Source organism: Anthonomus grandis, chromosome 9, assembly GCF_022605725.1.
Source record: "Anthonomus grandis grandis chromosome 9, icAntGran1.3, whole genome shotgun sequence".
In the NCBI taxonomy this organism is placed as follows: domain Eukaryota; kingdom Metazoa; phylum Arthropoda; class Insecta; order Coleoptera; family Curculionidae; genus Anthonomus; species Anthonomus grandis.
In genome coordinates this window covers 4,357,259-4,365,322 of record NC_065554.1, presented here as the reverse complement: position 1 = coordinate 4,365,322, position 8,064 = coordinate 4,357,259, and positions in this window count along the sequence as shown.

Sequence of the window (8,064 nt, the reverse complement as noted above, 5' to 3'; positions counted from 1 at the left end):
AGAACTTTTTTTTTAAATAATTTTTTATATAAGAAATATTTTTTATTAGTTTTGGTCTTTTTAGCATGCCGAGAATTTACAAAAAAAAAATTGGGAGCGCAGGGAAAATGTAACTACGATCAAGAATATGTTCGTCGAGCAGTGGCAGCGGTTAGACGAGGTGATATGTCCATGAGACAAGCATCTGAAAGATTTGGTGTACCTTTCAGTACCATTCAAAGAAGATATCATGGCAAACATTCTTTAAAATATGGTCGACAGCCTGTACTAAGTGGTGAGCAAGAGCTAAGACTAAAGGAGACAATCAAAATTTGCGCCGACTGGGGATTCCCATTAAAAAGTACAGATGTTAAAGCAATTGTGCAACAATATCTAAATAGACTAGGAGTAAGGGATTCCAGATTTAAAGAAAATATGCCAGGGATGGACTGGTTCAAAAGTTTTATGAGCAGAAATAAAGACCTTACCGTTAAGTTGGCTGAAAATACAAAACGCGTTAGAGGTGCATTAACCCGCGAGGTTATTCAAAAATATTTTGAAAACTTGCAGGTCACGTTGAAAGACGTCCCTGCTCAAAATATGATCAATTACGACGAGACCAATTTTGTGGATGATCCCGGGTCGGCTAAAGTAATTACAAAAAGAGGTGCAAAGCATGCCCATAGGTTAATAGACTCCTCAAAGACCAGCACAACTGTGATGTTTGCAATAGCCGCTGATGGAACATTACTGCCTCCATATACGGTATACAAGGCAAAACATTCCTATGATGGTTGGACAGAGGGAGGAATTGAAGGAGCAAGATATAACAGAAGCATGAGTGGATGGTTTGACTCTGATATATTTGAGGACTGGTTTAAGACAATTGTCATGCCTTATTTTCGAAAGCTTGCTGAGCGTAAAGTTTTAATAGGCGATAACTTAAATTGCCACATTACCACTAATGTCGTACAGCAATGTGAGAATAATGAAATTGATTTTGTCTTACTCCCTCCCAATTCAACTCATTTGCTTCAACCGCTCGATGTCGCGTATTTTAGGCCTTTAAAAGCTGCATGGAGATCCACCTTGGAACAATGGAAACTAAAACACCGTGGAGTCATTCCTAAAACGGAGTTTCCAAGGCTGCTGAGACAGAGTGTGGAAAAGGTTGGCATAAAGTCGAAAGAAAATTCCATTGCTGGTTTTAAGGCATGTGGAATTTTTCCGCTCGATCCCAACAAAGTTTTAAATAAAATTCCACGAAATTTACACATCGATGAAAATGGTGAGAATAATGATCAGGCCTGGAGTAACACAATAATCAGTCACCTAAAAAATTTAAAAACTACCCCGAATCAATCAACAAAGAGAGGAAAAAAAATTATTATCGAGGCTGGCAAAAGTGTGTCAAGTCAAAGTTTATTATCAACGATAATAGATAAAACACCCACAAAAAAATCATCTAAAAAAAACATGAAAAAAAACGAAAGAAGAGCCCTGGAAATAACGGATGATGAGTTAGATCGAGAGTTAGATAAAGAATTTTCCCTAAGTGATTTCGAAAATATTGTTGAAAACTTTGACGAGTTTGATCCAAATCCGTCGACATCGAATGATGATACTTACATGATCGACACAGACTTATCCATGGAGCCAAGGATTGGGGAGTTTATTATTGCAAAGTTTCCAACCGAGAAACGAGATCGATTGTTTGTTGGCAAAATCGAGAATTGTTCAAAGAAAAAAGAATTTACTATAAATGCCATGAGAAAAAAGGGAAACTCGGAAAAGGGGTATTTTGTTTATCCAGAAATACAGGACCTTTGCCTAATAAGCCAAGACCAAATTATTAGAAAACTGCGTCAAAAGTCTTTCAAGAGGGGTAAATTTGTTTTTAACTTAGACAACGACGAATTTAAAAAGTTGGAGTAATTTCTTTTTTGTTAATTTTCCTATGTTTTGTATGTAGACTTAAGTTTTTTTTACCAAGAGTGCCATTTTTGTTTAAAGAAAAGTTCCTAAGTTTGTTGTTTTTATAAAGCCTTAATATTCTGTGATAGAATGTGTTATAGAATAAGACTTTGTTACTTAATCTTACTTTTGTTACCTTTAGAATAAAGAATTTGTTTTTTTTAAGTGTTTTTTTCCGTTTAAATCTTCTTTTTTTATTTTTTGTTGATTCATTTTACCCACATTATGTTTAAAGTGAATTTTACAGCACTTCTAATACATGATTCACTTTACCCCAAACCGGAGGGTAAAGTGAATCAGACTTTATCAAAAAAAATGGAGGACTTCCCATGCTTAAATGCTTACAAGTTTTAACAAAATCTTTTAAGACGTTTACCAGAATCTACAATATTTTTTACATATTTTTTAATTTAATACTTTGGCAGAAAAACGAAAAAAACCACTTATTTTGATTCACTTAACTCCATTTGACGGTACATTGCGAAGTCTCAGATATAAATGCGAAATTAATTTTAATTAATCAAATAGAAAAAACTTCGGTTTTAATTCTGACAGCCAATTCGCCTCAGACATTAAAAACGATGTTAATATTACAACGCCCTAATGTACTTGATGACGCATATACGCATGTAATTAACTATAATATGATTGAATCACAGGTAAATTTTTCAAATCTGTCTAATGTTCATAATAACCAATTTACTAATAATAATAACCATAATTCCTATGTAAAACAAAATAGCTTCCAAAGTCCCGTAAGATTACTACCCTAGAATCAACCCCCCATGACATTCCCCCAGCAACAATTTCCCAGTCAGCCCATACAAATACGACCTAGACCAGTTCAAAGACATTATCCGACAAATGCTCAAGTTTTTGGAAAACCAAGAAATGTCTTCGCTCCCCAAAATCATAATAAACCTAAATTAGATCCCCTACTCCAATGTCAATCTCCATAACTGGACCCTCTAGGCAGTATCAACAAAGAATTCCTTTTCGACAACCAAACTTTTTCCAATCATCAGGCCCCCGAAATTTTGTGTCCCAAGAGTTAACTAACATTGAGACCAATGCTAACTCTTATCCCGAAGTGCCTTATGTCGAAGATAACCAGTCTGAACATTATACCGATTATTCACCCCAACATTATTCTGAATATTACGAGCCAAACCTTCAATATGAAGAAACCTCTTTTGATCCCATCTTAACGAATCCTAATGAACAAAATCCTACTACTAATCTACCCCAATTCCGAACAAAAAATTGATAATTTCGTAAATTTTCAGAAATCAGGCCCAGATCTACCATCAACTTAAATAACGTAGCACAACAAATTGAGCTCTCATACTTTTATTTACCACAAAAGCAATTGACAATTTTAATTGACTCTGGTGCCTCTGACTATCATTTCTCCTAAAATTGCAAACAAATATTCCGACAAAATATTTATCAAACCTTTCGAAGTAACCGCATGCAAGAACATATAAAGAAATCAAAAATTTAAAAATTTCCTTGCTAGAAGATATATAGATAGGCATAAAAAACGAATTTAAAATGAGAGTATTAAATTGGCATAACGATTTCTATGCCTTAATAGGATCAAAAGATCTTAAAAACTTAAAAGCCTTACTAGATTATGTAAGCAAAACCCTTAAGTTGAAAAACATAATAATTCCCTTCTCTTTGGCTTACAATGCCCCTCTTGCATCTGGTACACGACTTTAACAATAACTTTTTAAAAATATTAGTAAATTTCGAAAATGGTGTCGCTATATTGCCCTCGTTTGACATAAAAAATCATATTATACCTGACAGTTTAGTAAAAGTTGAAAATGGCTTTTGCACTATTCTCAACCCCACGCCTACCGTCCACGTAAATTTTCATCAAAGGATGAAAGTCATCCCCCAAGACCAATTTGATATACTAGACCCATCATACCCAATTTTAGAAAAATTCAACCCTGAAAACATCTTACGTTTTGATCACTTAACCCCTCTCGAAAAATCCAAAATTTTACCTTTATGTCATGAATACAAAGACATAATGTATCACGAAGGATGTGACCTCAGTTTTACCAGTCAAACCAAACATAAAATTCGAACTAAAACAGACAGACCTATTAAGGTAAAATCCTTTCGACATCCCCCTCTAATGAATATTGAGATACAATCCCAAATTCAGAAATTACTAGAGAACAAAATAATTCGTCCTTCAATATCTCCGTATTCCGCACCCGTGTGGATAGTCCCGAAAAAGCCCGATGCTTCAGGCATCCAGAAACATAGGATGGTGATTAACTATACATCCCTTAACAACGAGACAATAGAAGAAAAATGGCTTCTTCCCAGAATTGATGAAATTTTAGATAATCTCGGAAAATGCACGTACTTCACGCCCAAGGATTCCATCAAATAGAAATGGATCCTGATTCTATCGAAAAAATATATGTTTATATCGTTCATATATCGTTGTTTATATCGTTCGAAAAAATATAGTCATATGTTTATATCGTTCTCCATCTTCTAAAATAAATGACTTTTTAAATAAACTTAACACTATACTCTCCGAAATTCCTTCTAATGCTAAAGTGGTTATTGCGGGTGAAAATCAGATACACTCTATAATGCTCAAGAATATGCTAACAGCTTATGGGTTAGTAATGTATGTGAATTCACCTACAAGAATTACTGATAGTACTGGGTCAACCATTGACTACATTTGCTCAAACATTGAGAAAGTTGCGTGTACGGTATTCCATTCAGGATCACGAGGTAGTATTCTTTTACCGTCAACAATGGTCACTATGAATACCTCAGAATGCCCTTCGGCCTCAAAAATGCACCCGCCAACATTACAGCGTATGATGGATGAAGTTTTCCGTGATTACTTATACAAATTTTGTTTTGTCTACATGGATGACATAGTCATTTTTTGCTCAAGTCCCTATCTGAACACATAGATCATATACGTCAGATATTTAAAAAAGTAAGGGAAGTTAATCTCAAAATACAGCCTGATAAGTCAGAATTCCTGAGTAAAAAGGTAGCTTGCCTAGGACATATCATTACCTCCGAGGGAATAAAACCCAATGCTTTAAAAATTGAAGTAATCCAACGTTACCCGATGCCAAGAAATCAGAAACAAATTAAAGCCTTTTTAGAGCTTGTAGGCTACTATCGCCGATTCATCAAAAATTTCGCCAAAATTACCTTTCCTCTAACGAGATGTCTACGAAAAAATACTCAAATTGATATAGAAAATTTAGAGTATAAAAATTCCTTTTCAAAATGCAAAGAACTCATATCCAATTCCTCTATCTTACAATACCCTGATTTCACAAAACCCTTTAAACTCGCCACCCACGCCTCCAACATAGCGTTCATACTTATATGGCCAAAAATTCCTAATTGAAACTGACCGTAATCTCCTAGTTTGAGTTTCAAAAATCAGAGAATCCAACTCTCGATCAATTCGTTGGAAAATAAAACTAGAGGAATACAATTTCGAAATTCACTATAAAAAAGGAAAAGAGAATCTAGTAGCAGATGCTCTCTCCCGCATTAATCTTAACACTCTTGAAACAAATGATGCCGATTCACAGTCTAATGTCTGAAATGCCGACAATACAGTTGCCAACTTATCCGATTTTTACTTAGCCGACTTTGTCTTTAATGAAAGATACAAAGAAGACGTTCCAGCCCAAAACATCTCAAACTCTGTTAACCCCGTCGCGAACGACGACGATTCTGACGTCACTGCACACTCGAATAATGATACAGAAGGAAAGAGTATCCCAATATCAGAATTACCCCTTAATTATGCAACAAATCGTCTTGTCATCGACTACGGCGATGAATTTAAACACACCTACACTAAAACTTTTAATAAAAACCACAATTTTGAAAAAATTTCAAAAGAAAAATCAGGAACAACACATTTTTTAAAAATTATCAAGGACATAATTAAACCAGATGTTACCTTTACTATATTTATTAAAAATGTCGAATTAAAACTCGAGTTTCAAAGCCAAGTATTTTCTAATCTAAATACAACCGTAAAACTAGTTTTTGCTAGCACTTACGTTCTTGACGTAACTGACAAGACTCAACAAAAGGAAATTTTAGCCAATTATCACAAAATTAACCATAACGGTATAACAGAAACATATAACCATATTAAACAAACATATTATTGGCCTAAACTACGAGATTCTATAACTAATTTTATTAATTCATCTGAAATATGCCTTCAAAATAACGTCATTATTTTTCACATCATAACACCCCCTTAAAAATCGTCACAGACGTAAGGAATTACAAAATAATTTATTCAAAGAATTCTGTCAACTTTTCTGTGTAGAAGTTCATTACACTACTCCAGGAAATTCTTCCTCCAACAGTCCTGTAGAAAGATTGCATTACACCCTTTTAGAAAAACTAAGAATTCTGAAAATGGAAAATACCTATGAAACCCCTCAAAACCTCATGACTTCCGCTGTCCTAACCTACAATCAAGGTCATTCGACCTTTTCCATAGTATATGGCCCTTACGTAAACGAACCGAACATCGATAACGACCTAACCTTATTTGAGAAATATAATGATAGACGAAACAAGAAGTTACTACCATTTCACGAACAAATTTATAAAACAGCTTACAACAAGCAAGCTACAAATAGTCAAAAACAAAATAAAAATACAGAAAAACTGTGGCATGGCAAACATGGCACTGCGGCAATAATACATGTTTACAAGCACAGGTTTAATGGAAAGACGAATTCGGATAAATAACATTGAAAAACGCTGAAACTAATCGCTGCAAGCTTTTTTCTCATAAAAACGCATGTTATGAAACGCATAGTTTTAAAATTTACGAGTTTTTTACTCACTTTTTTATTTATTTAACACATCGTTGCTGATATGATAATACCTCCTAACTAACATTTTTGATAAACATGACTTTTTTTGTATCATTAGCTTTATACATATTAAGCACACGATATGAAATCATCAACTAACTTCAATAAAAATATTTTGATTAATGAAAAAGAATTCATACTCTCTAGATAAGTTTTTGCGAGACGCAACAATACCTGCAATCTGTTATTATCCGCTTGTCATAATTATATATTATAACGACCGTTTTGGTGCTCTGTATTATTAACTAATTATTTTCACCAATATAAAGGCGTAACTCCGCCTAGTCAAGCGTTGAAAAAAGACCCACTTAGCGTAAGCTAATGGGGTCCAAGACGATTGCTTAGCCCCTAGCCCATAGAAGAAGGAGGGAACACACGCAGAGGCTGGGAGGCATGGCACCGCTACTCGGCATAACCCATGAGAAAACAAGGCCGAGCCCTAGATGGAGCCCTCCGGAGAGGTAGCAACGTAACAACCAAGGTTTTAGGCCCGCTTCCTTGGGCTGTCGGTTAGTATAGGGGAACAACCTTACGTAGCTAGCGTAGGGGCTGCCCTTTCAACTGGTCAAAAATCTCGATGATTATAGTAGTGCTAAGTGGCACCTGTGGTAGGATTCTGCTGCATCCATCGGGACTACACTTGCTGCTACCGGATCCTCGTGAAAGGAAAAGTCTTGACCACCATATACATCACCCTAACACAGCACTGACACACATAAGCAAGACTGGAAATTCTACCCGCAAATTCCCCGAATTCTGGATGGATGTTTCATGTGTCCAGGAAGAAAAGCTACTAAAGTCACCAGCCGTCAGCAACTCAAAAGCTGAGGTAAACGAAAACCAATCAACCAAGGCGGAATCAAAACGTTCAAATCAAAAAAAGACCAGGCGGGATTAATGCTACCGAAGTCGAAAAGATGCAACGACTTAAAGAAAAAAAGAAGCAGGCAAGGAACTGCAAGCGCACGAACAGGCGGGAAGAAGAAAGGCAGAGGAAGAAGAAGGAGTGAGAAGCTAACCAGGAGGAACGAATAGTTCCGCCAGAACCAACTTCCGCTCCTACAAATTCTCTTGTAGGAGGTAGCTCCAAGGGCAACACTAAAGCCTCGACTAGCGGGCAACACCCGACGAGCCGCCAGCTATTACAGGCGTGGACCAACGGCAAGTCAAAAAAGATACCCCGCCCGACTAC